The 27,782-nt window shown below is 36.1% G+C and overlaps 1 long non-coding RNA gene across 6 annotated transcripts; it reads right to left on the bottom strand.

Annotated features, from left to right (window-relative positions):
* Positions 1-1,712: 1,712 nt before the first annotated feature.
* On the bottom strand, positions 1,713-27,782 carry LOC139971035 (uncharacterized). 6 transcript variants are annotated; one of them, XR_011794292.1, is made up of 8 exons: positions 27,656-27,759; positions 25,169-25,365; positions 24,866-24,987; positions 24,409-24,642; positions 18,834-18,895; positions 17,783-17,887; positions 10,799-10,894; positions 1,713-2,623 (listed from the first exon to the last, which is right to left on the bottom strand). It is a non-coding gene; the product is annotated as an uncharacterized lncRNA (long non-coding RNA). The 6 variants fall into 6 exon arrangements; XR_011794293.1 differs by lacking the exon at positions 25,169-25,365 and having other exon boundaries at positions 27,656-27,782; XR_011794294.1 differs by lacking the exons at positions 25,169-25,365; positions 27,656-27,759 and adding an exon at positions 25,626-26,115.

The raw sequence follows: 27,782 nt of genomic DNA on the forward strand, positions 1-27,782 counted from the left end.
CGAATCCGGCAAGCCGCGTCAATAGATTACTGATTTCTTGATAATATATCATCTCAAGGAGGAGATCCATGAAGGGGTACCGGCGGGTGGGAGGGGGGGGGGTAGGGCTTGTCTGAAATGGTTTCACACTAAAACTAAGCTAATAGACATTTAACCCCCCCCCCCCCCCCCAAAAAAAAAAAAAAAAAGGTAATAGTGGAAAGACTTGGCACGCGCCGCGCGAGAACATCTCTTTCTATTGATTGCTCTTTCGGAAGTAATTTTGGTTTCTACAGAAGCTCAATTCCCAGCTCTCCTCTTCGGAGAGAGTAAGGATTTTAGCTGAAACAATAAATATATCTTGGTCAAACGACTTTCGATAGTTGACCATCATTTTAAAAGAAAATTTCAGAAGTTTTATCTTTCTTTGCGAAAAATGGCATTTACAATGAAATCGTTCAACAGAGCTGCAGTACAGTACTTTTGGAGTGAAGTTGTATTTACATTGCGTCTCCACAACTCGACAAATGTTGTGCTAAAGTGATCTGTGACATGCATTCACTTAACAAAAATAGCGTAATTTTTTCTCCAACCGGGGATCTTACCGGGTATAAAAAGCTTCATCCAGCATGATGTTAAGAACCTACTACATTCACACAAACAAAAATATATCGTACCCTTTAGTTTGATCATCATGGTAAACCTTTTGACCTCCTTCAAAACAATAAGATTCAGTTAACTAGGCTACCTTGCGAGATGGACCTATACATACCAATTTCAACACAATCAAACTTACTATAGATTCAGAACCCTACCTCTTTTGACCGGTTATGAAAAACATAAGACTCATTGCACCTACTAACAGGACGCTACATACTAAGTGTGATTTTCAACCAAACGTTAATGTGGAAATTGTTCGCTATTGATGGTTTTTCCGATTTGCTCCATCGAAAAGGGGAAACGACATAGCACCAATGGAGTTCTATACGTCCATAGTTGAAATTGCATATTTTAAGGAGTGTGTCGTATTTATAACGTTGATATCATGTGACCTTTGACATCAACCACAAACATAGGGTTCTTGAAGTTTGCAAGATGAATCTAAAACCAAGTGTGATCTATACCAATAGATGCTCTTTTGGGCATTTGAGCAGTCAATTTAACAACAGAATGTATCTTTGGTTTGCAATTTTCATACTTTCAGGACAGTTTTGTGATAAAAAAATAAAATAAAAAAAGTGAAAAGATTAAAGAGCTTATCCTTTTTTCATGACAGCATTGATGCATATTGGCTAGAACAATTGACTGTCCCATTCATTAATTTATCCATTTTGCTTTGTTAATTAAGCACAAACAAAGAAAAGAAGCAGTCTCCAAGGAAATCTTTATTTCTGTGGCATTTATTGATGCTAAAACTGGAGGAAACGAAAAGAAAGATATATAATAACATAAAGCAATTAATTAACTTTATTAGGAAAATGGGACTTTACCCCAACTGCAACTAATAAATCTTTATCATATCCGGCCAGTATAACAAAACACCCTTTTGTACACTTTTGTAATATGCAAACATTATATGAATAATTTCCTTGTAAAGTTAACCAAAACTTTTCTTAGCTTAGTATGTATATGGCAATAAAGATGGTTATAAAACCTACTCTTACCCACCCCCCCTCCCCCCAAACAAAAAATACTTTTTTTTTAAATTTAACAATTTTTACATATCCTTTCTGTTGACTAAATTACATAAATCATGTCATCTGTGATCAATATCTAGTCTCAGTTTAAATGGTAATTAATGTTACCATTTATTTAATGGTAATTAATGGTACCATACAATGGTAACATTAATCAAATCTCATACTGTATTCACATGACAGAAACACAATGTAAGGTCATTCAATGATATACACCAACTGGACCATGAGACAGTGTTTGCTGCTGTATGAAAACATACAGACTGAGACAGAGAGAGAGCTGTAGGATATTGTTATTATTATTATTGTTATTTTTAGTTATCCTTTACAGACAATTTTACAGACAATTTAACTTTGCAGCTGGCAAGCTATGGAATGCACTGCCAAAAAATATCTGTGATGCCAAAACATTAGCCACTTTTTAAGAAATTTACTTAAAATTCTTTTAGGAATTTCACTGAAAATCTATATAGTTATTAATATTATTCCTTAGTATATAAATATATTTTAATATTAATATTTAAGCTGCATCCATTTTAGTCTTCATATTCATATTTTAAGGGTTTTGTCATTTTGTTGTCATTGTAAAGTGCTCTTGAACATGCTTAAGCATGAAAGGAGCGCTATATAAATCTGGTAAATAATAAATAATAATAATAGTAATAATAATTATATGACTATTATTAATAATAATAATAATATGATAATAATAATAATAATAATAATAACGATGATGATGATGATGATGATGATGATAATAATAATCATAATAATAATGTAGCATCAAGAAAGGAGGCAACAAGTCCAAATTTCTGCAAGATTACAATCCTAAAGGCCTGTTTAGGGTTATCTTCGTTACATCCAGAATTTAACGTGTTTATTTCCTGTTCACTTTCAGACCGACGTGTCCTTCACCAACGAACGAACGTACGCTGCCATTTCTTGATCTGAAAAGCAAAAGATGAAACAACAGAGAAATTAACAGTCGTTAGTTGCCTTGGTTACACAAAAAATTTACACAAAGTAATCCATCAATAATGATTACAGTATTATACCTGATTCACCTTGACCAAGATACTTACTCTCTCTCTACAAATCCAAAGAGAGAACTGAAAATTGAGTCAAAACCCATCCTTTAAATCATTAAGCATAATTGCACAGTAGCATTCAACCTTGGACTAAGTTGGAATTATATCGTGGGTGTTCATTATATGTTAACTTTGCAATTATAAATTGACTCCTTCCGAATCTGTGTCGTCCTTTGTTTTATCATTTGAAGGCGAGTTTTCATTGGCACAACTTTTTCTGAATTTATTTAGAATTTTATTTATTTTTATTTTTTATTTATTTTTTATTCTGAATAAAATTTGACGGGTAAACCCCAAAAATAATGTAGTGCAATACCTAAACAAACATCTGAACAAACATCTGAACAAACATCTGAACAAACATCTTAACAAACATCTTTCAATGTCTTTGTCATATCACTTTTAGAATGATATTAAAATCATTAATTACCAGGTAATTCATTAGTTCATTTTGTATAAAGACATCTTAAGTGCAATATCATCTTCAATAATACTTTGTAAGGTTAGTAATAATATGCAGAACATGACCACCAACCATACAAACTTCTCTAAATGTAAACTGAGACTTCTCTCCATGACTGAAGCCTCTTAATGAACAGAGAAATCATTTGAAAAAAATACATGAATAAACTTCCATCTCTAAGTCTTCTCTACATGACTGGAGGCTATTAATGAACAGAATAATAAAAAGAAAATAAATAATTAAATAAATAAACTTCCATTATCTGGGTCTTCTAACCATGACTGTTCAAGTCTCTTAATGAACAGAATCATAAAAAAATATTTAAAAAAATCATAGAAAAACTTCCATCTCTGAGTTTTCTCTCCATGAATGAAGGCTCTTAATTAAGAGAATAAATAAATAAATAAATAATAATAGAAAAACAAATAAATAAACATACATCTCTTAATCTTCTCTTCTTGACTGAAGGCTCTCAGTGCCGAATAACAGAGTTGATCTCTCAAGTTTTTGTCTCAACTTGCTTAAACCCTGGTTAGATCTTTTTCGAGCAATTTTAAAGTGTGATATCATAAGGGCATTGCTTAACAACAGAATCACACTGAACATTGATCTCCAGGCTCTAATGACATGTTAGATTGTTGGATTAATAAGAAAAAACATAAAGATCAGCCTATAATAATAATAATATTTAAGAAGTATTTGAGGAAAGACATCATCACAACATACTAATACGGTCTTTATGCCATATTTATATTTATTAAGTAATTATATTTACAGCTAAATTCTTTATGAACTAGGACAATGTTATCCTGTCTAGTTATTACTCCTTAAAGGATTGGTTCAGGTGTTTGACATGCCTATTTTGTATGAAAGAGCACAAAAAGACAAAAAGAACAATGAAGAAACTACCATGATAGCATGCTCTGTTAAGGAGATATGACACTTTGAAGATATCAAAATTTCTTTGAAAACGACTGGTGTAGAAAGACTTACTGATATTTCTTTAAAACTTATTTACATTTTTTAACACATATGAAAATGATATAATCAAAAATTCTTCAGATGTTTAATCTCAAATACTTCCTTTGACAAATATGAGATCTCCTGACATATGGTTTGATTGAAAGTCATGAAATCTCACAAAATATTTAGAGAAAAAAACAAAGACTTTTCGGGAACGTGAGGATGTGACATCACAGCTAGTCAGATTTCAGCAGTTTCTACACAATCTGATGAAACTTTACACTTGAATATCTCTTTAACCGAAAAATATATTTGAATAGTTTTTTCAACATTGTGTTTCTTTAATTGTCCTCTTTCATATAACATAAATATGTATGACAACTGAACCAATCCTTTAAAGTATCTGTATCATTCTGCTCATTCAACTTGTATTATAATTTTCTTCTTTAACCAGGGAGTTTTCTACTCTGTTAAGCCAATTCAGGCTTTATAGAAGACTTCCTTTCACATTGTAATTTTGTTGTTGTGATAAAACAAATAAATAAACAAACTCATGCCTGACCTGTAAGACTTGTACTCAAACCAGTAGTATGGACAATTTGGATAGATGCTAGTACAAGTTTAAGTACTCATATTACAAACCAAGGGAATTCTATTTGTTCTGTACTCATTCTACAAGCCTGTCTCCCATTCAAATGAATCTTGAAGGCAAACTCGGATCTTATCTTTCAAGTAGGATCAAAATTATTGGACAAACCCCAAAACTAACACAAATATTTCTCCTTTTATTTTCTCTCTCTGCATCGAAAGTTCACCCTTTTAAATCATCCTGTGCATAGAAATCACAATTGATCAAATCCGGACACTGGCAATCTCTTCTCTCAATCTCGAGTGAAATCTAATTTAGTTGATAAATGACCACCTGGTAATTAAACTCTTATTTCTGTCACTGTCAGTTTTATGACTACAACATGTTATTCATCACACATGAGAAACCTTTCAGCCCCCATAAAACTCAAGGTAGAGAAAAACAGCTTGGTTTATATATATGAATACTATCTGACTGGATGTTACATATATAACGCCGTACATTGTACAAAAACAGCGTTGGGAGCGAGGATTTCTCCGAAAAGACTTTCGCTACTTTCGACTACGAAAGTCTTAGCTACCACAAAATATCTATAGAAATTTTTGCAGTATATGAGAAACTACAATTGGTATATTGTATGTAAGGAATTTCCACACCCAAAGTGTGCTAAATATTTCCACTGTTTACCTTGTTTCGAGCAAAACTATGTCTTTGCAGTTCAGTTTTAGTACCACGAAATTTGAGAAGATCTGAGAAGAGGGGAGAGGCCTGGGCACCAGGATCTGCCTCTGACATACAACTCCTTATACATAGCTATTAACAGTGGTTTACAACTTACTTCAACAGAAACCTCACAAATCAAATCAGTTTTCTGTGTCAAGCAAGTTAAAGGAATAGTCAAGAGATCATTAATATTTTTTACTGGTAGTCGGGCAACCTCATAAGTCCAACAGTTCTGTACATGTATACAGTCAAGGCGGATGGTAGTACTTCGCTCAAAAATGGGGCATGGCCATTTCAGCTATTTTGCCGTCAGTGGCAAATATTGTTCCTGGAACTTCAATTAGTGGATTCTTGAAGAGTTTAGTTCTTGACATAAATTGCATACAACACCACCATGAGCTACTAGAGTAATTAAGCATATGCAGCTTTTATTATGTCACTACATTGTCCTAATAGTTAATGACCCTTATGCGTCATCACCAACAACTCTTTGTTCTTTATTAATCACTTGTTGCTTAAATTAACATAGTTTGTCTACAGCTTTCTGAAGTACCAAATTGTAGCGAGGAATACTAGTACTACCTTGGTCAATCGGCATAGGCAGGTCACTTGATCTGTTTATCAAAATTAAATATTGGGTACAATTTTGAAAAAAAAAAAACAATTTAAAGACAAGCTAGGATGAATTGATGTATTCTCCACGTGACATTAAATACCATATTTCCTACCTAGTATTTTCAAATAAAAATGAAACATTTTCAAAATTAAAAATTAAAAAATTGAAGTCAGCATCGGAACATGCTGTGAAGATAGGACTCAAAACTAATGTCGTTTGTCTTTAAAAAGTTCAGATCTTCTTTACCGAATAATGAATGTCTAAGGAAAGTCGTTACAGTTGTGAGATTTTATTCAACTCACAAATGGTCAATTATAAAAGTTCTGTCCTTTCTAACTTGAGAAAAGTGACTTGATATTCTGGATGTATTCCCAATGTACTACTACAGTCTACAAGTGATCATCGACAAAATGGTGGCGCAATTCATGATTTCTATCACAGTAAGAAAAGCTGTAGGAGTTGGTGGCAGCAGATAAGTATTTAGTAGAAAATATTTCCGTGATTGTCTTAGACTCATCAAAGTAATGTGTGATCTTCTTAATCTTGATGTTTTCAATCAGTAAACATTTATGTACTCAGACAGGAAATATAATATTTACAAGAATCTTTATAATGAGAAAATCAAAAGTGTCAGGAGTTGCCAACATGCCCAGCAATCCAGGTTTTTTTTTTAAAACAATAATAACAATGGATGATCACTGTAGGAGAGCTGTGTAGGTTTGGTGAAAAGAACAGCAAAATGTACACTGTAGGAGAGATGTGTAGGTTTGGTGAAAAGAACAGCAAAATGTACACTGTAGGAGAGATGTGTAGGTTTGGTGAAAAGAACAGCCATATGTACACTGTAGGAGAGATGTGTAGGTTTGGTGAATAGAACACCAGGTTTGGACCAGGTAAAACTCCCCTTTGGGTGGATCATAGGCCTAACAGGATCATTACTATTTTTCATTTCATTATTTCCACTGTGATGGAAAGTGTGATACCAATTTATCATTTTACCTATTTGGAAAGTATTTTGTTAAAATGTAATCTGATGCAAACAACTCAGTCATCTGCTGGAAGACCTCCATAGCTGATTTTGATTATCTGAACATAAATTTTGTCATCTCAGACGACCATTAAACGTATACCCTGTGTCCTACAAGCCTTGCAAGGACATGTGTGAAAAGCTAATGAGTAAGTCAAGGATGTTACATAGGAAATATTAATTCTTGTCTGCTGCCACCTTTTACTTTAGCATGAAAAGTAAAGTCAGTGAGGAAAGTGCCCAATGCAAAACAAGTAAACTATGAGGTTCAAATTCCCCGCCCTCCCCTCTGTCCCCCTCCCCCAACCCCCCCCCCCGCTTTTTTGTTGAACATCTTTACACTTGCAACATGACAAATTGACAGTTGAGAAGTACTTGAGAAGTTTTTGCTTGAACTTAATGAGCTTGAAGTAGGTCAATGTGTTTATTCAATGCAGATCAATATATCTATCAGAACAATAAACATGGAATAGTGTACAGGTTTGTATCTTGCCATAATGAAGGTTTCTAGAACTACTGAAGACTAAAGTGGAATTATTGGAAATGCTGAATACCACTTTGGTGTTACTTTTTACTATACTGTACTGTACTGTACTATACTGTACTATACTGTACTATACTATACTGTACTATACTGTACTATACTGTACTATACTGTACTATACTGTACTATACTGTACTATACTATACTGTACTATACTGTACTGTACTATACTGTACTATACAGTACTATACTACACTATACTGTACTATACTGTACTATACTGTACTATACTGTACTATACTGTACTATACTATACTGTACTATACTGTACTATACTATACTGTACTATACTGTACTGTACTGTACTATACTACACTATACTATACTGTAATATACCATACCGTACCATACCATACCATGCAGTACCAATACATACCTTACCATATAGTACCTTACCATAACGCACCATACCAAACCATACAGTAACATAAGATACCATAAGGGATGGGGTTTCCTCTCCTCTTTGGGAATTTTTCTACAAGTAAAGTGACATAAATGCAAAATGGTGCTATCATTTAACAATTTTTCACATAAATGCATTGCATTGGAAGCTGTTGCTAAAACAAATGATTAGCCTACTTCTATATATTTTGGATAATTAGCAGATCTGATTGGGGGACAACAGGGGGGCAAAGGGAAATTGACCCATCATGTCCCCCCCTCCCCCGTAGTGCCTCCATGGGCAAATTATATTTTTTAAACTAACGGTAGGTTAGGCCATTTACATACATCTTTGTAATGTATCACATTTGCACGTAATATCCTCTGAATTCCATGTATACTTAGAAATCAAACATCGGGAAAAGAGCCACAGTCTTAACTATGAGTCATAGTCGTTCAAATACAAAAGGTTTCTGTTTCTCAAGTAAGGACATTTAATACCATGTATCCTGCTAGCACTAGTCAAGGCTATCAACTATGTACACTGGTGATGATGACAGTATATATATATGTATACTGGATTGTGCTATCTTCTATAAGATCTGGCAGCAAAATACTGAGCCATGTATAAACAGGATGTGTTACAGACAAATGCTAGTGGGGTCGGGAGAGAGGGGAGGGGTGTTAGGAATTGGTAGGGAGGGAACAGGGGGAGTAGGAAGTTTCCAGTAACTATTCCTGTATGCAAACAACATTAGAACTGTGTTGACATTGTATTAGTGTCTACATTTGGATCAAGTCATGGTTCAGTTACGTACGATAAAGGAAGGGTAAAACTTAAAACACCTCAAGAACGGCATCGCTGAGATATATTTCAAAAAATATTACAGAAGGAACAAACGTGTCCCACAGTGTTGTACTACAATGTCATTAGTATGGAGAAATGTTATGCAACATGCATCGAGTCAATACCAGAGAAACTGACGCAGTGAACATAAAAAGAATGGGAGACTGCATCTAAATTGGTGGCAGCATACATAAACAAACTCTACCCTATGTTTTCATACATACTGTTCCATATGTATATATGTATTATGTATGTATCAACAAAATGATGCATCCAGGCACGAGTGCTTCCATACCAAAGATGACTTTCAAGAGTGGCTTAAAGGGATTACTTCTTTCTCTCTCACTCACTTTACAATTTCTTCTTTCTTTCTCCTCTTTTGTTCTTAAATTTTCTTTCTTTATCCTTTTCAGGCAGCAGGGGACAAATATGTCCAAAGGCCTCTACTTTCCCCCTTTATTTTTTCTTCAGTACATTGTGAAATCAAGAATACGTTATTCTTCATCTCAATTTCTCCAGAGTTCCCTCCATATTTTGCCACGCCTACTAGTCGAGTCTGCTCCTCTGGGGCCGCAGCCCTCTTGACCCCCCTCTCATTAGACTTGCATGCAGACCCCTCCCCCCCTCCCCCATGCTGCTCCCTTCACCTTCCTGACTATGCTACTGAATGCTACTGACTCACTGCTGTGTTTGATGTTTATTTGGTACTTCACGATGATGATGATGCAACAATCTGCTCAATCTGTTTCACTGTAATGTCATCATATTTAGGTTAATGATTGACTCCCAGTTTGTACAGAACCATGACTAACGCAGCCATCGCAAATATTTAGCTTTCATAAAAAAAGTATGAAGCTGTTATTTGCCCCTTCGGGTAAATGCATACTACAGAATACATGAGCCAGTTCAAAGTTCACTAGCATGATGGATTATCAATATCAATACTTTTATTTACATTGACGGAACTCTTCTGCAAAACAGCAACACCCAAGTTTGTTTTTATTTCTTTCTTTCTATTTCTCTCTTTCTTCATACAGATAAAAAGCCATATATGAAGTGTAAAACACAAGGGTTGTGCTGACTCACTCCAACAGTTGAATTCCATCACGAAAATAAACTTGTCTTTTAGCTTTCTCAACAACGGGGCTTCCCAAACTAGCAAATATGCATACAAAGCTCTTCTAAAATGAAAATGTAGCCTCAACAAAATATTTGCTCACCCACACCTTTTATCATTATAACTTTAGTTTAGGAACTAGAATGCAGACAATGTTCAATTTTCAGCAAGCATTCCAATAGACACACCCATCACATTGGCAAGAGTATAGTGTTAAGTTATAGACATTTTGCAAAAATACCATGACAACACAATTATTATTATTGTTGACTTACTATCTTTGGGAAACATTGCTTTTGGCATCACTGGAAACAAGTAATAACCAGAAATAACAATAAAATATCTTTGTATAAAGCTTGTAATAAGTGTTTAAGTTTTTTTTTCAATTCCCCCTTTTTCTTTGGGGAAGGGGTGGCAGTGGGGGGATGGGGAAAGGAGATTTAAATTGGGTGTGATTATCCATACCATATTTAGATGTTGGCTTCTGTTGACTTAAGATGACTCAACTAAACTCAACTAAAAGACTGAGTGCTAACAATACTTCAGCATTGGTCCATGTCACACATCAAAGTAACGTCATCTACACTGCCCCAAAAACAAACTTTTACACCCTGTCTCCCTCCCTCCCCTTACCCCTCCCCCCCCCAACATCAGACAACCTTAAATTATATGCCACATTTTCTTCAAGTTAGTGTTAGACCAATTTGGTGAGCTTTCAATTTAACAGCATTTTAAGTTCCAAATATTGAAATGCATCTACTAACCTTTAAATTAAGCAGAACCCACCAATGGTCTTGTAGCTTACAGCTTCTCCACCTTCAGTGTACCCATTCTCATCTAACAGTAGCAGCCTCTCTGAACTTCAAACAACAACAAAACATAAACAAGAAAAAGACAAAGACAAAGAAAATTGACATTACGAATCATTCACATATAAATACATTCTGCCAAAACTAACAGAAAACAATGACTTTTTTTACATTTGCTGATATTTATTATGTGATATCTCAGTTTAAACTCGGAAGATCGCAGCAGTGAAAGAAAGGGATGGGTTGCGAGGGGTAATTAGGTCAGGAAGTATGAGATGTGTGGCGATTGAAAAGAGCATCCCTTTTACCTGAAACTGTCCACCATAAAAACCACTTGGCAAAACAAAAATTGTTGTGGTGCTGTTGGTTTGAAACAGAAGTGGCTTACTCATTGGGTAAATGGCATTACAATACAAAGAAGAAATTAGCATATTTACAATACAAAGAAATTAGCATATTTCCCAATCTCATTGCATCGGATTTCTTTTTAAGAGTTTTTTTTTTATACAAGTTTATACTATTTTCAAGTTAATGAGGAGGGTCTTGGTCGGGTAGGTGGGGGGGGGTGGTTGTGACGGAACATTAAAACAATGAAAAGCTAGTATCTGAGAGATTATGAGTTCAAACCTGACCAGCTAAACGTGGTTTTCCATTTGAGGGGAATCTAAAATCTTGTATGAGTCACAAAATTTGTAAGCCAACGTGATGTATAAATAACTGTTTTACTAAAGCCATTCAGCTTTCCTGACATGCATTAATAACCACCTTCTTAAATGGATTATTTACTGTTTTCCATTGGGTATTTAAGTTATAATTAATGAAGCCAAATGATTTTTCATTCTGTTCTGTCGGTGTCTTTACCTTTTTTCATATTATATTTATTATAGCACACAAAGAGAAAAATTGCTAGTTTTTTCAGTTCAGTTAAACTTAAGTTCTTTGAGAACTTTGAATTTGAGAAAATTTCTACATTTGCATTTGTACAACATCCATGCAAAAAAAACAAAAAACCAAAAAAACCAGAAAGTCAACAGACTTAGTGATTTCTTGCCAAACTTTGTATGTGGACATTCAAATGTAACACTGCCAAAAAAAAAACAAAAAAAAAAAATTTTTTTAAGGGGTTGACCATTAAATGAAAACAAGTGATCAGCTGGGTTCTTGCACTAAAAGAGACCTAAGCATCTATTAGAAGACCTCTGTTGACTCAAACGACCTCTGACCTTCACAGAAAAGGTTAAAGATGCATTTATAAGATATGATGTGTTTTGAAAGATATAGAGAATGAGGCATTGCTTACTGTCGACCTCAAGAGCCCTTTTACTTCCACCAGTTTCAACATGAGAATTTACAAACTTACCAAGAAGAACTTACTACTAAGCACTTTTGGTTTGGTTCTGGAACTATCATGTTTGCAAAATATTTACGTTGTGCTCTCCTTTGACCTTCAAATGACTTTATGATTTCCACCAATTTCTGCCATACTCACAAAAGAGAATGCACACGACCAAGAATGAAGTTCATTCATATGTTGCGTTTCATCCCGCTACAAATAAAATATATGCAGAACATGCTCTCATTGATTCAGCTCAGTTTTACTGTGGTTTATAATTCTTGCAAAAGATCTTTTGAAATTTCTTCTGAGTACAACAGCCTGTACTCCTAGTAATCTGAGTCATATCAGAATCATATTTGGGCAAATATTAGGACAATATCTGTCACTAAATGTACTTGTAATACAACAAGCACTAATGACAGCCACTGTCAGTGGCGGAGCGTTCATACAGTCGGGGGGGGGGGGGCGGATGCCCCCCCTGACGGGCTCAAATGGACTGCTGGCGCACTTTTCAGCTTTTTACCACTTTTACATATTCACGATTGTTGACTTTTTTTATTGCGCTCTCATCTACCTATTGATATTTGTCACATTTTGTTGTCAATGACACCTATTTATTCTTCGTTTATCTGCAAATTAGCAAGGTCAGGAAAGGGTCAATTCCGGCGATCTAGGGAGCATCTTTACTCAAAAAATCCTGTATGCTCTGCGCCAACCTGTGGTGGCGCTCCGCTTAGATAGCATCGAAAGCGCCCCTACAGACCATTCTCGCCCCCCTGACCAATACCCCTAGCTCCGCCACTGTGTAATGGGTTAAGGTTAAGTGTCCTGTGTCAAAATAAATCCCCAAGGCCTTTAATATTGAGAATTCAGGGCTGTTTAGGATATTGTGCAGTAATATCTGACTAAACTTAGATACAAATGACATATATTAAATAGCAGCTTAAACATGTACCAATTAAGTATGGTATGAGCATGGATGTATACCAAGATAGTGAGAGTGATGAAATATTACCCTGACATGGTGTAATCTTTCAGGAATTACTAATTAGGTTCTTCAAAATACAAATCATTCTCAATTTCATAACAACAGTATCAATTAAGCTCTGACCAATTATGTGCTTTTCGGTACACCATGTTGTTGCGCAATATGTCATGCTGAAACCAAAAGCTGATTATACTGACCACATCCCTTACTAAGAAGAAAGGTTTGCAGGGATTGAATGCTACTAGCCTTACAAACATCCATTGATTTGAAGCAAATTAGAAATCTCAACTTGAAAAACAAAATTATTCAGCGACAGTGCTATTAAGGTTTTTACACTTTTGCCCCTGCTGAGCTCAAATGACCTTTGACCTTCACAAGAATTACTGGGCTCTTGTACTCATAATAGGAAAGGCATATGATGCCAATGTGATATCTGATGGAACTGCCTATCTTATGATGTCATATTTAAAATTTCCAGAGTGTAACCTCTGCAGAACCAACATGACCTGTATCCTCCACCAAAAACAATAGGGTTCCAGTATTCATTATAGAGAAACCATAGCCATACATACCAGTTTCTGCAGTTTTCTATTTGGAAATATGGTATGACATATTTTGCCACCTGGTATAAACCTTAAAGGAACTCTGAAGTACATCAAATTGTGTACATATTAGGTTATCATATCATGCAGATATGAGCTCCTTTTGTGTTCTGGTTCTGTAGATATAGAGATATCATGTTTACAAGATTGTCAGACTTTTTTCCCTCTGTTGACCTCAAATGACCTTTGACATTCATAAAAAATACACTACTGATCTTCTACTCACCAAGCACAAGCTACACACCAAGTTTGAACTTCCTACAACATCCACTTTTTGACATATTGTGTGAACAATGTTTTCAGACTTTGACCCATGCTGACCTCAAATGAGATTTCACCTATACCAATAACAATCCCAAACCAGTTCTATCTAAGGGAAACCTACATACCAAATATGAAATGTACCCCAGTTATCCTTCTGAAGTTAGAGCATTTAGGAGCAAGTGTCACATACACGCATACATACGCACACACACACACGCATAGATCCCTTCTGCCTTCAGCAAGGAATCAAAGAAAGGAAAAATAGCATATAAGCAGTAGAAAAACTGAACTGCTGAGCCGGTGAAATGAGAAACGTGAATGGAATATCCATCGAGAAAGGCTAAAATGAACTCTACACACACGTGACAAACAGGAAACTATGAAGCCATAGACAATACCAAGAACTTTCGTTTAGGATCAAGTGAAATGTAATACAGGATGTGGCAGGAAATATGCCTAATAATATAGGCTTCGTGTAAGTCAAGAAGTACAGTTAATGGTACCGCCGAAAATAAAAGAAGAAAAAAAACGAAAAAAAAACCGAAAAGAACATGAGTTATTCTATACTAGATCGTGAATCATAAAACTCAAAGACGCCTTCCAAAAAATTAAAGACGCCTTCAATAAACTCAAAGACGCCTTCCAAAGTGCTGACGTACGATTCATGATAGGGTGAATGAGCTGCCCACCACTCGGGAAGTGACCTCAATTCAAATGTGAAAGTTGCATAAGACTATATAGAGATAGAGTGCAATGCGGGCACTAATAGCAGTTATGTAGTCATGTGTGTCATGGTATCAGGATCTCATGACAGAACGTCAAATGAATCACACAATATCAAGAGATTCACACTAACAGCTTAAATTCTCAGAAAGAGAAAAGGGATGGGCGGGGGGGGGGGGGAACGTGGGCCACGGAATCGACTATTTAAAGATCATTCAGCACAACTATTTCTGTGTGTTTTAACCTTTTTTGGCAACCATTACCTAAAGCTTGCTCTACACTCACTGGCACAGTACTCACGATATGACTACCTCTCTGTAAAATCCATCTTAGAAGACTGGTTGGAAAAATTGTATCATTTTGTTTTCTCATTTGTTAATGTATAAATAGGAGTTACAGCAGTGGAAAATCTCCAATTGCAGTTTTATTCCTTTAATTTCACACATGTGACAAAGAACAAACAGGCCTGCACAGGCAATGAGTCTACTTTTAGTTTCTACAATAATATTATTATTTCTGTAAATGGTAGTGGCATTAACCCCCCCCAAACCCCCCCACCTTGACTTGTACATTTCCAATACAACAGGCAGAGTTAATGGTCTTCATACAGCTTATTGAGGAAGTGCATTGTGATCCAAACCCATACGAATACTTGGATGTGTGAATGAGGTGGCCTTAGGTTAAGGAACTTTCAGGAACCAATTTCACAGACCTATCTTTGTATTCAACAATGTGAGTGCAATACAGAGTTGTTTCAAATATAAAGGAACAATTATATCTTGAAAAACAAACTGTTAAAGATATTGAATCAAAAAAACAAGAAATTATCGGTTAGCTCAATTATTGACCTTTACAGATTTTATAATACTACTAACTATTTGTTCAGTTGGTGGCACCTTGTTGGCTTTTCCAAAATTCCCAGGAAAAGGAAGGGAAAAAAAGGTGTAGTACAGTTTAACCAATAAACACATGATACAAAAAAAAACAACATATTATTACTATGAATTGCGATTTCCTATTAGTTGAGTAGGAAAGTCATATATTCATCAGCGCTTATTCAAACCATAGAGCTATAAACAGAGCTCCATGTTCAAACCTACATGTATTATGATCTATATTTGGAACACTGAATGTATCAGCAATTTCTGAAGGAAAATATCTAGGCATAGTTTTTGTTTGGGTTTGAAATTTGATATTGGTATCCAGTGGCGACTGGAACCACAGGCCACTCTCTGTGAAAATTATCGGGCCCCCGTTGAAGGGCCTTTCAGTGGAGATTGGGAAAGGGGGCATCGACTTTTTAACAAGGGTCATGTGGTAATTTCTAGTCTATCAACTATCACACAGCAACAACATAATAAGTACGATCTCTCTCTGCTGCTTACTTTCGGGTTTTAAAAAAAAATATGATCATTGTCCGAGAGTGTGTTATTTATTGCTTGGATGTTATTATGCATTTAAATTTAACTTTTTAGTGAATATTTTCTGGGATCTGAGCGAGCCGTTCGGCAATTTCTGTTCCATTCTATTTCGTATTATTCTAGCCTCCAGCACCTTACTTATTTTCACCATTGGTTTATACAGTTATAAACCATCCATCATCAATGTTACAAAGGATATCCCAAACTTGTCAGGTTCCCCCCACACCCCCCCTTTTTTTGGGGTATTTTTCATGAGCCTGGCTCTGCAAGACCTTTTGTATTACCCTAGCTAGCCTACTCTGCATGACTACCAGGGACTGGATAATTACCTTCCACTGGTATCACCAGAAGCCATCACTTATCATTGTACTTTTTTTTGGAATCCGGTTTGAAGTAGCATATGGTTTTGTAAACTTTGGTTATGAGTAATGTTCAAATTTATTGTATATTTGTGTATTCTGGTTGACATGATTCGGCACAATTAGGATCTTGACTTCCTGAAGGTCATATATCGTAATCCATCCTACACACAAACATCACATGTATCCTATGTAGGGTTATTAAACTTATTCCAAGTACACTGTTTCACTGTCATGGGGGCGCAGAACACAGGCCTCTTTCAGACTAATTCAGATTGATCAGTAAAATTCCTGGGAAACGTTGACACGAAAAAAAACAGAAAAACATCATTAACTGCTTTTTTTTTCGCAAGAAGTTCTCAGACAGTGTTATAGTTTTCATTCCATAAAACCGTTAAATTGCTATCTATTGTTACGGATCATATCCAGGTACCTGTTTTCAACCTTCCAAACCATATGGGAGAGTCAAAACATAGTTCCTCAAAAGTAACTGAGGACTGATCAATATTTGATCTTCAGCTCCTTACAACCACTCATGTCAAAACAGTCAAAACTGCAAATATTTGAACTAGACAAAGAAGGATAGACATAAAGCCTCACCTTTATAGCATAACAAACTGAAAAAAAATTAATGCCTGGTTGATAAAAGGATAAATAATAAAATTTAAAAAAAAAAGAAGGTGGGAGGGGGGGAATTGAGAGAAACTCATGAGTCATGTTTGCGTTCGAGGGTGTTGCAGATTTAATGAGGTGTCCTCAAACAATTGGCTGGAACAGGCTTTGTTGACTTGTAAAATGTCCTGGGATTCACTTAAACTTTAAAAAATATTTACTTGGTAAATAAATTCCCTATAATATTCCCTTCAAGGTACAACAAAGTTGGCATGAAAACCCCTAACTATCAAAGTAGTGTATAATTCTGTCTTATAAACAGTCAGTAAAATATGGAAACATGACAAGTGGCGGGCACAAAGAAAATGTCTGTCTAGAATGGGATCTTGTCCTTCGTAGGTGACTTTCCCTACATAACCATTTCTTTCCTGGGGGGGTGGGGTGTGGGGGAGAGGGGAGGGGCAGTGAGTGGCCACGATACCTTGAATACCAGAGATCAAATTCAATTTTCATTCCATACAACCCAGAAAAGGCAGCAGGAAGTGTTTGCATCCCTGAGGTCACTATAAAATTAAAATCCTGTTGAAGTCAGTTTTTCGGTAAATTCATTTTACTTATATAATTACAAACTTACCCAATTGAAGCTGGATCAGACGTTCGGAGACACCAACAGTCCTTTAGTCAACAGACCAATCACGGTCGTCAAACATTCTTTACTGGTATCCACAAATTCAGCGGGCTGAAATTGACAGAATAGGTGGTTCCAAAAAGTGCTTTGAATTCGAGCTTTACCCTACATGATAGGGATGTACCCAATCTCAAATCTGGCAGCCGGAATTCTGGCCGGATTTGAGGTGACTCTTTACAGTTAGCCTAGAGTAGGTTTCTAATAATATGTATTTATGCAAATGTGTAAAGTCAAAGGAAGATCTCTTTGTTAAACATCACTCATTGAATAACATGCATGAATAGAAAAAAGAAAAGAGTTAGTTTTGTAAACTTTTTCATGCACACCATCACAAACCCCCATCTCCTATTACCCTCCACCCTCCACCCCCACCCCCCCTGCCCACATCCCTCTTTATTGTAAAGGAACTGTTGAATTATGTCAAATTTTATAAATCTGTCCTGAATTACAGGCAGACTGTTTTACTGGATCCAGCAAATCGGTCCCCTTCCTTTTAAGAATTTGGTAAAATGGAAGGTGCTTAGAAGTAAAATGGTGCTATATGGTGGTAACGTTAGAATCATTGTTGAAGAATTTTCTTCTGCTTACGGTTGTACCCCATATATATTTTATAATTATGTACTGTTCACTAGGATTTTTGTAACATTGTATCTACCAGAGGGGGGAGGGGGGCTGTTCCCCCAATTCTTTTTGGGGGAAGCGGGATAAGGATCCCCAAAAGTATAAGTGTTTGTACCCCTGTTTACCATAGATCATTATGGCAGCATTACTTCTCAGAGACATTGAAAGCCAACTTGCAGCCCAGGGACAAAATATGTCACCAGACTCCCTTTGGGTTCTATGAAAATAAGAAACAATGATATTTATCCGACATATTTAGCTGGGCACTCTTCATATTTCAATTTTGGCTGGCCTTTGGGAACCTAGCATCCTTATCCTTCCTCTTATCCTGCCTGCATCAGGAGGTAGTAGATCAAAGAGGTTGACGATTGCTTACCGTTGTTTGGTTTTAGTCTTTCTGGTGGACATATGGAGATGGGATGGAGTGAAGACTCGCGGCTGGAGGACAATAGAAATGAACTTTCGTAGTAAACAACATAGAAGCTGGCCTATCTGTCATCTCTTAAGACCACCTTACTGAAAACAACAATACAAGTGTACCATACAGTCTAAACAATGAACCCTTGTTTTGATACCTTATTCATTAGATCACCAGTCTTGACTCATTAGGGAAGTAATAATTAGGTGGACCTAACCAAGAAACTGCTGACATAAATTTCCTGGTGCCTTCCAACATAAACTCATACTACAGAAATTTGGTGTGTTAGCCGGTTGAAACCTGTTCGAGCTCTTTAACGAGCTCCTTCAGGACAGGAATTTTTTTTTAATAAGGACAATAAACATATACAATAAACAGTGGAGTGTTAGCTCAGTGGTTAACGCCGGTGCCTTCCAATCATAAGGTCCCCGGTTCGAGCTACTCCAACATTAATGTATGTCGTCCAGTTACAGAGTTGTTGACAATTGACAATTCATAATCATGGACGTTAAATATGAATCTAAGAGACTGACTTCGGTCAGCTTGTGGCTTTGATAAGCCAATGAGGCTTCTTCGCGAGGTCCTGCTTGCAGGAGGATATATATATATATATATATATATATATATGTATTGGTGTGACAGAGATAGCACTGCCAGGAGGAGTTGAAACATGAGCATTACAACACAAGGACTGAGGTGGAAAGAAAAATAGCAGAAACAGTTGGATGGAGGAAGGCGACATGGGAAATGTCTTAGGGTTCCTTCCCTTCCCCCTTTTTTTTTCCCCACTTTTTTCCACTGAAATTTTGTCATGTGAACATACGTTTATATAGTGGTTGTACGATATGTAAATGACTGTCGTACCAGCAAGGCCTATATTTCTGAAGTTATTATCACAAACAATTGGTTGGTTTTTTTTAGGGTGTTAGTGGGGCGAGGCCATGACAATTTACTACACCTCGAACTAGAAACCTTTGATCAGCATTAACCCCTGCAGCTGAACACAAATTATATAGTTCTAACTGCATGAGCAAGAAATAATTCATAGTGGAGTTGAGGAGGGTGGGAGGGACGGAAGGAAGGAATGGTGGACCCTTGATGCCCATCACTCCTACATTTATTCCGACTGGTGTGTCATATATGGCCATCAGAAATCTTTGCTTTGACTTATAGCAGTACCTTACAGAATCACTGGAGGAAATTACCAAACAATCATAGTTGAGAGTTTACCAAAACTTGTTTTTGTGTTAATATAATTGATGTTGTTTTCAAAACAAATCTCAACTCCCTGCAATGCAGATGAAAGGTACATAGTGTGTTTTCAAAGGTAATTTAATTACCTATGTATATGCTGTATTGTTTCGCCTGATACAAATAAGCCATATATAGCCCTCACTAATTAGGCGTATTATCTTTCTACGAGCTTCCCATTGAAGTGGAAATAACAGGAAATACCCTATTAGTAAGAGGTAAAATAAATGCCACAGAGAGTTCACATCACTCTAGGAGGATCACCACGACAACTGAAGTTCTGCGGGACAGAGTTTAGTATACTGCAGGAACTCAAAATATAGCTTTCAAAAAAACAATATAGCAAACAACATAACAGACAATGAAATGGAAATTAGCGAAGTCTGGACCACTGAGTGGTGACAATTAAGAAAGACAGTTAAGAAAGGGTCAGGGAGGGGAGGGGGAGGGGATGGGAAGGGGGAGGGGATGGGGTAGGGGTGGGACTCTGAGGTAATGATGGCTCAAGTTTCATGTTGGGAAGTGGCAAAATGACAATTTTCCATTCGAGTTGTTCATTTTAAAATAAACAGAGAATTCTGTGGGTGGGGTATTCAGTTGGGTATTAAGCCGATCAAAACCAGGAGTATGGTACCTAATAACAAGTAACATTTCAGTTTTGACAATTGTTGACATTTGCACTTTACTTCACACCACGATCGATCATGACCTATCCCTCTAAGGTTGAGGCGGAATCGCCATCAGATATTTTCCTGACTTGAGTCACGAGGAAATACTTTGCAAACATTTTGGAGTCGCTTCACTTTTAAGAGTCAGTGACTAGAGCTAGTATTCGTTACATGAACTCATGCTTTGAGCAATCGTAAAACTTGCATCTTCTATCTCACAAAATGCTGAGAGGGATAAGTTTCTTGAGTTTTAAGGTACATAGAATGAATATTACATATCTGTACTCTTATAATAATAAGCATTTATCTTTACAACGCACTAAACGACCACAAATGTGGGAGACGCCCGCAAGGGCTTATGGATTACAACTTACACGTCGGGTGGCTTCCAATTCAACATTTTAACTCAAATTTGGAATCTTTCCAATTTAGAAAGTCATTTCAGATGGGAAAACTGTAGATTGCACTTTGATGAAAAACCCACCTTACTATGACCTGGTCTGGTATTGAACCCGGAACCTCCCGATTGCTAAGCCTTATTGCTTCAAATACCATCGCCTTTATCCACTCGGCCACAGCACCGGTGAAAAACACTTGGCCCATTTGGCACAGCATTTTATTTATGTGATATCTAATAAAGTATTGCCTGATATTAAAAAAAATGTTTCCATGGAGGAAGTGTACAAAAGTTGAAATGTTTGATACAGTATTTGTTGTTTGACGAAATGAGGACAGGTTGTCACAGCCTGAGGAAGGAAGTTCAGATGAGGAACAAGGTGTTCAAGGTATTTAACGATATCAAATACTCATCAACATATTGAGGGTATGTCTTTATAAAGGCACAAAACAATAAAGCAGTCCTAACTAGTATGTTTATGGTATATATACTTATATGACATCATTGCACAATGACCTAATGGTTCTTAGAACTTTCAACACTTAAGGAACACTATTGATGTTTATATCACCAGTCCCACTATGACAACAGTAAACAAATTGCACGTTTGCTCATAACGTACTAATTACTAAATCGACTTTTCTGTTTATCTGCCGACAGTCAATATGTATCTTACCACTTTGAGTTTGGTTCTTTAACGTTTAATCTACGATATCGATTTACCCGAAACAGGATCCTCTGTGACCCCTTGGTGGCAATTTGTAATTTAAACAAGAATCATATCAGACAAACTGATTAAAGTAAAATATTAACTTATTAATCAATGCAGACTTGCAAGAAATTACACTACAACCTACGACAAGAACAAAGTCTGGATACATGACGCTATAGATGCTTGCAGAACTTTACAGTAAATTTATAAAATTGACAACGGCATCTTAAGATCTGATTTCCACCGCTACTCTGTACACTAGGACAAAGCAGAACTACTAAAAGGGAAAAACAGCTTTTCTTAGTTAATATTCCTCATGCAGCAACAACAAATTATTTTAGGATCATTAGAACAGCACAGTTGGTTAAAGAATATGATTGTCCAAGTAATCGCTACTGCAGACAAACTTTTTTCTCGGACGACAACTCAACAGGATTGTTCTAGTTGTCTGACAAGATGTAAGCATTAAGCTGCAAAGCAATAAAATTGTGAATTTTAACAAAGATGTCTCCCAGGCACCACCCTACCAAAACAATTCCTGCCTCTCTTTCCTCCCCACACCATCACCCATTCTTCACCCTCCTCTTGTCCCACCAGAAGATACATCTTTAACCTAGTCCCCATGATGCTCCCCTTTCTCTACAAAGTACTGTACCTCCAGGGGCATAAACGGATTACAGTAGACCTGTTGTAACTTTCATAATCCAAGATAAATCATAGTAACACTTCATCTACAGTACAGTACAGAGCTTCAGAGGTCTTCTCAACATGATGCCATAAACTCCTTGAATTCTAAAGATTCCAGCTTTTGCATTCACATTAAATATTACAATACTTAAATGTCTTGGTATTGTTGTAAACTGCAATGACAACCCATCGGTTCTTTGAATTTGTAACATTTTTCTACTTCCCCGTTAATTCCTTACTTTGCTTGAATTCTCTCCGACAGATATGTGCTTCACCCCCCCCCCCCCCCATGCATATATGTGTCCGCTTCATAGCACCTTAAAATAAATGCCTAGCAGGCCAATTATTATAATTTTTATTCTAAAAATCTTGATTGTGGTGTTATCTCTCGTTTTAATTCAAGTCCTACTTCTAGGGATAAGAAAATCCAAAGAGCAAAATATAAACTTTTATCAGTATTTGCCTTTTGCTGAGTTAATCATGTTTTAATTATTAATCTGGAGTATTCCTAAACTTCCTTTGTATTTAACGACTTTCAACATACCTTTCTTTATCACATAACACGATATTGCACGGCTATATACATTCATTCTTTACGTGATACATTTTGATAAACCTCTCGACAGATACCGAAGTTACAAATTCTTTCTTTGCGAATGTGACCTGTAGCTTATTATTGTTTATTGAGACAATCTGAAAGACTGATGACAAGATATGAATCATGCTAATGGCTGTATGTGCTGTTTACTGAACTATCTGCTAACGACCGTTAATTACATTTCATTTGATAGAGTTATTTATTAACACATTACACAGATTTATAGTTTAGAGTCCATGCAATGACACTTTGGATTCAAGCTAGATATTATAGGGTATGTTTTTCTTCCCAATCAGTCCAGATAAACAGATTTTCAAAACTGTAATTAATGGTTGTGTTGAATTTAGATGAATGACAAGTAACTCTCAAACTGATTCACTGATAAACATACAACCTTTGACATGTCTATGGTGGTGACAATAAGGAATAAATGATTGCTTTATAATAACCTCATGTGGAACTTCTTCCACCCCCTCCCCTTTCCCCCTTACCCCTCCCAAATCATGCATTACCATGACCATTAACCCTAATAAGAAAACAGATCAATCTTGAAAAAAAAAAGAGCAGCAGCACTAGAACCAGCACCATCTATTATTTAAGACACAAGTTTCTTTTATTTTATTTCCCAATGAGCATGAGGATTTTCATAAAATTCTCCCAGATTTTCAATGAAATGGCAGGGTACCACTGCAAGTTTTCAGCTATCAAAACGGCACCGAGGCGCTTTTTTTTCCAAAGCGAGAGAAGACACGTACAGTAAGAAGGAACGATTCATAAGATCATTGCGAAACCATTAATCTAGATCTTTACATTCTCAAAAGCTACTTTATCATGCTTTTCTGTTGCAAATGTTGCTGGATTTTGGACAATTTTTGAGCCATGACATGTATTGATGATGAAGTTAAAAGATTATTATGATGACACCTATGGCAAGTTCTGAATTAAAGGGGTCATGGCAGTTATTGCCATTTGAACAGTTGATACCGAAGGGCAATACAGCAAGAGATCAATGGTGAAATTTGTTATCATCAGTGCAGTTGGATAATTCAAGGCCTGCACCAGATCTTGGAAATTCAAAACCAGGCAGAGCTTTCTAAGATGATTTGCAAGAGACAATTTATGTTATAGCTCAATGTGGTGTCTTACACAACATGGCCAAACGGTCTTGATACCTTTATTTATGAAAGATAAACAGATTCTTAGGCCTACAGTATGCTCACCATCTTATGTAATGAACACCACTGGTCAGTTCACCACTGGTCACCACAGGTCACCACTGGTCAGAACACTGCTGCCTCTTCTTCCCAAACGTCCCTTCTTCTGAAGTCAAGTTCTGCATCCGATATAAGATAAATCACCATATTTGACCTCACTTCTGACCGTATCTGTTCTATGAATGGTCAACCATTTACAATTGTGTGGTAATCCTTGCTCATGCCTCTAAACAGAAGAAACTGAAAGACAATAATGTTACAAGAAATAGCAATGGCAAGTTGAATAATCCAAAATGTGGTAACTGGAATCAAATCTATCCACTGGCTGTCCATGTGTAATTGCTTGAGAGACAGCATCAACTTGAATTATTATGGGACTGATCTTGAAAATTTCTCTTATCAATGCTCTTTTCTTGTTGTTGCAGCCATAAAAAAAAAAATTATTTCATATCTAAATGCTTACTTGTATCCTAGCTCCACATATAATTGTTCATTCGGGGCAAATTTTTTCGGGATTTCTTTCCTGGTTGTCCCTCAAACACCTAGGTCTTACATCTTGGTTGTCCAAACAGCAAATCTGGTTGTCTGAAAAAAGGTAGCAATATATAAACAAAGAATGACCAATATATGTGTAGTAAAATTAAAGGAGTGATGTGTTGGTATGGTGAATATGACCTGGGCCAGTAATACTCAGCTGAATCAATGGCCTACAAATATTTTCTTTTTGTCAGTATCTCAAAAGTGATGGATGGTGATATAAATTTACCTCTTTTCTATATGGGGTTATTTAGTTAAATGCAATCTGAATAGACCGGTGGTGTGGCCGAGTTGATAAAGGCGGTGGCAATTGAAGCAAATGATGTTAGAAATCAGGAGGTTCCGGGTTCGATCCCCTGCCGGGTCATACTAAGGTGGGTTTTTCATCCAAGAGCAATCTACGGTTTTCCCATCTGAAATGAATTTCTATATTGAAAAGATTCCAAATTTGAGTTAAAATATGTTGAATTGTAAGCCACCCGACGTGTAAGTTGTAATCCATAAGCCCTTAAGGGCTTCCCACAAATTTGTGGTCGCTTATGCGTCGTAAAAATAACTACTGACTATTAATATGATGTAAAACAAATTAGTCATCCAAACGACCTCCTCCAAAGCTGACTTTGTTCATCCGAAGAGAAATTGGGTCGTCCCAAAACAACCTGACAGCAATTAAAAATGTTAATTACCCTGTCGTTGCATATCAATAGGATAAAGCTATTACTTCAAGGGTGACTTAAATCTCAAGAAGAGTGTACAATTCTAGTTACTGCAATATCTGCTGTTACAAAGCTTGGTATAAACGTAATGTGTACCATGTGTTGCAATACCTGCCATACAGCATGTAATAGTGTATTATATGCTTGTGTTGCAATACCTGTCAAAACAGTTGCAATACCAAATTGCAACATAGTGTGCGTCCTCGGCACATGTCATGATCAAGGAAAACAATCACTGCGTGGGCACAATTAATAGAAATTGTTATTATGGGCTAAATACACTTGATTTACTAAAAAGTAAAAAAAAAAAAGGGAACTTTTCAAAAAAACTTATAGATCCAAAATTGTCTACAGGTAGACTTCTGTTTTCATAGTCATAAACACTGTGTACTCTTTGCTCAAGTGAATCAATCATGAAGTGTCATGGCTGGAAATAACATAGTAGGGTATAATTTGGTGTTGACATTTTGTGTAGTACTTGTGTAGGCTCTGATTTTTATAATTATAAAATACTATGGTTCGTGTGAAGAAATTTACTATGCATCTTTGGATTTGTACAGCAATTTGATAATTTCTGCTTAGCATTTTGTGATATGATACTGGATAAATTATTCCCTGCATAGATTATTAAATGAGCCAACAAACTGATTCCATCATGAACCAATGATGATATTATACTGACCCAACAGACAACAGTGGGTGTGTTCGTACATAGGTTTAACTGGTAGATTTCCTCTGGCAAATATTCATATTTGTCGATGAAGCAATGTCACACTTCCAGGATATCTGTGATTCATATCTACCAAGTTTGACATTATCCTGTATTTCAAAGTTTTCATTCTACAGTGTATGTCATTAATGTAAATTTGCATACAAAGGTTAATTAGCCCAATTCTACACAAGAGTTTACTTGAAAGAAACAATGTAATATTGCAAAAGGAATTCTCTATAGATACATGCCAACTTAATTACATATTTTTACTTAAAGCAATCAGTGTTGTACTTCATAATATACTAAATGATTATTGACTTTTCCATTTATGTATTTTAGATCCTCCTGCAAGCAGGAACTTGCAAAGAAGCTATCATTGGCTTATCAAAGCTGCAAGCTGACCGAAGTCAGTCTCTTAGATTCATATTTAACGTCCATGATTATGAATTGTCAATTGTCAACATCTCTGTAACTGGACGACATACATTAATCTTGGAGTGACTCAAACTCGGGACCTTATGATTGAAAGGCACCGGCGTTAACCACTGAGCTAACACCCCATTTGACAGTATTATTCAGTCAGTAGCTCCATTTCATAAGAGTGATTATTTTACCCCAAAAGGATATCATAAACTAGTTTAAAAGTAGCTTTAAATACCTCAAGATGTTTGAAGTACAATTGATCATAGTTTTTCTTGGAGAATACCACTCATGCCTTACATGAATAACCTCAAAATGTATCATTTCTCAATAGAAGTTATATCATGAACCTTTCACAATTTAACTATGAAAAAAGATACATATGTCAATATAGTCTCAGAACTGCAAGAACACATTAGTTTAACAAACAGCAATGAAATTCAGTGATATTACCAAATAAGTTGATACTGAGAATGGATTCTAACACTTTTCTGACATTTTGCCACCAAACTAAGTTTTATTAATAATAGGCCTAGTAGTAATGGGGGAATGTGAAATACCACAGTGGAAACCCTGTATAGAGGTGCTTTGCAAAAACACACTGTATATATGTAAATGAAATAAGAGGGGCTGAAATGTATATGGAAATACTTTGCATTTGTAGTACAATATGGGTATCAACAATTCCGTACTGTAGATCTTAGGAACTAAACTGACCTATCAACAGCATTGGTAGCTGTTGCACGAAACATTGTAATACGTTGCGCAGATTCATGTAAGTTATGCCTATATATTGTTGTTCCAAAGATCAACATTGAAACAGGTATTTGTTACTGATTTAAGCGCTAAAGATTATGGCATGTCATACTTATCAACAAACGGCCGAATTCGGAAAGTCTTCCTTTCTTATGTTTGCACATTGTAGTATGATTCGTAGCTTGCACCACAACGATTGCGTGCTTGTAACGTGCGTAAAAGATCTTCTAAAGGGAAAT

This window comes from Apostichopus japonicus, chromosome 8 (genome assembly GCF_037975245.1).
Source record: "Apostichopus japonicus isolate 1M-3 chromosome 8, ASM3797524v1, whole genome shotgun sequence".
NCBI lineage: Eukaryota > Metazoa > Echinodermata > Holothuroidea > Aspidochirotida > Stichopodidae > Apostichopus > Apostichopus japonicus.